Raw genomic sequence first — 2,853 nt, forward strand, 5'->3', positions numbered from 1 at the left:
TTGTATAACCACCTTAAGTGAGCAGCAAACGAGAAGCCCATTTTCACGTCACGACGTGTAATTTTGTTTTCATTTATTATGCCACGGAAGATGATTCACAGATAGAAAAATCCACATAAATTTACACTAAAAATCATGCACATAAATGGAACGACATTATTAGCGTAATTCCATACGGGATATAGCCTAAATGTATACAATATTCGACGTGAATCGTCAATATTGCATACAAGTTGTGAGCAATCTTGTAAGCAAGAGGACCATTTCAGCGTAGAATAGCGTAAATTTTTGCATGTCAAGTTTTACGCGCTGTTTATTTTTAATTATTTTTTCCTGTGTTCCTTAAAGTGATGAAAAGCAGCAGATTATTATTTTCTTTTTCAATTTTTGCACTGAACCTACGTTTTAGTTTTGTCGATTTATGGATTCATACGTCGTTAATCATCGCTGGCAAAATAGGCAAAATCTGTTCATATTTTGAAAACAAAATCACTACTGCTTCATGGATTGGCCTCATGCGCCGATTCCGATATCCGATTATATTTGTATGCACCGCGCTCTGATCGAATAAGCAAACTAATGATTGCCGTGATGTGAGCTCTCAGTACATCTTGATACCGTTTCTGGTACGGCCTCTTGCCCTCGAGGAACCGTCGACACGTTCTAGAAGAGGAACCGTCCTAAACCCCAGACTACTGGTCTATAGCCAACGGTAGTCAACGGGGTGGGCACGCAAGGCCTCTTTTAGTCCTCGAGTCCCAGCGTCGATGGGGGTAATTGGGGAGGTTTTCGGACTTGGTTACCTAATAAATTCGGGGGTTAGTTTTAGAATTTATATTCACTTACGAAATGGATCTGTAGTTGAACAGTCGGTCGATCCTGCCGGGCGGCAGAGGGAGAAGGATGACGTGGGGCGGCGCAATGCGACAGACCGGTGGAAGCGGGTCACTGCGACAGTAACGACGATGAATAGGTGGCAGGCAGGTTACGGCAGTAACACTCAATCGCGTCTTGTAGGGAGGGGTAATCTTTCACCGATGAAGGGCGTCGCGTGGAAGGTGTTCACACAGAATGGCGATAAGCTGGTCAAACAAAATGGTTTCCGGCACCCGGCGTCCCTCCACGAGTCGTTGGTTTGGGCTTGCTAAAACCGCTCAAAACGGGAACAAAAGAGTGTCCGCTCGAAACGGGAATGCAAAACTGGTTGACGGGATTCAATGGCGGCTTACGGAAGGTCACCTCTCTAAACGAGTCGCTGGTTCGTGCTTGCGAAGCGAAGCGAAGAAAGGTTTCCATCTAGCAGTCACGATTTTCGTTTTTCTTCCAAGGCTCTTCACCATAAAAAACTCACAACGTAAAAAAAAAATACTCGCTTAATATTAATATATATATAATATATCTTAATTAATGAATACATATAAATAATTAATATCCTTAATATATCCAACAGACCTTAGTAAAAATTGGAAAAAGTCGAGTTTTGTATTGCAATCAACCGCTTTCATACTGCTTAGATCTGTTGTAAAGACCATTTTTAAAAGTTTTACAGATTCAATAAATCTTCATGAATTTGGTCGAAAACTTACCTGGAGACTTTATTCAAGATGTTAATTGAAATGGAGGGGAGGCACTTTGAATCTGTAATACTTTTCAAAATGGTGAACAGATCAAATCAATATGAAATCTGTTGATTGCAGTTAAAATTCGGCTTTTTAATTTTCACTGAGGTCTGTTGAAAATTTTATGTGATGAATATTTTCACGTTGTTTATCCCTCACCATCATACTTTTGAAAATGGTGAATAGATCCAAAATGATCTGTTACTTACCTATGTACTTTTGTAAAATTAAGCTAGATTCCCCCTATGGTATTTGGGTGACAATTATGTAGATTGAAATCAGTAGTGATTCAGTTTCAATTCAAATTTTCGATCACTATTCTAGTTTGAATCTGGAGCAAAATAGAACGAACTCGCTGGTTTCCCCAGCAGTGTACAATACATGTTTTTAAAATTTTCAATTAAATGATATAATTATGTTGCTGCCAAGAAAAGCACCGTATTTGCAAAGTGGATTAATCCGTATTTAAAATGACGCATTCATGTACCAAAAATATTTGAAACTCGTGATTCCTTCGTAGTTCAAATCTGCAGAAAATAGATCTGAGTGTTATGTATGTTTTAAGTTTTTGACAGTTGACTTAAATAAAAAATGAATCCAGAACAGCTGCTGGGCAAATAAATGATTCAGATTCATATTCAATATGAGCATTGCTCTTAGGCCGTTATGCCGTTTGCTTTTAGGCCGTTACATTTATTAAAAATTATGTTCTTTTGATGCCAGAAAGGTCAAAATAATAATAATGAATAATGAAGGTAATAAAAGATAAATATTAAAATGAAAGAAAAAATTTAAAACCTTCTCGGATTTGTTAAAGAATGTTTAGAAAATCCTTATAATTTTACGAAATTCTTTTTTGTTGTCGCATCAAAATTTTATTTTATAACAAAAAAAATCTTCATTTTTTTATATTTCTATCGACCTTATTTGACTCTTAAAATATTAAACAAAACTATTTTCCCCGTAGATTTTTTTATTCGTTTTTTTTTTGCATTATGTATATAATACGAATTAATGCTTGACGACTGTGGGTATGTAACGGAACGAGTAGTTTTCCGGCTGTAGCAGTCTTGTAACGCAGCAAAAACAAGTTTACTTCTGCATCCGACGGTTTCGGTAATATATATAATTGGTATGTATATAATTGTAAAAAAACTATTTACAAAAAATTCCGCGGAAAAAAAATTAAATTTCGTTTCGTAAAATTTCGAATCAAATGGACCCGAATTTCATT

Source organism: Armigeres subalbatus, chromosome 2 (assembly GCF_024139115.2).
Source record: "Armigeres subalbatus isolate Guangzhou_Male chromosome 2, GZ_Asu_2, whole genome shotgun sequence".
Lineage (NCBI taxonomy): Eukaryota > Metazoa > Arthropoda > Insecta > Diptera > Culicidae > Armigeres > Armigeres subalbatus.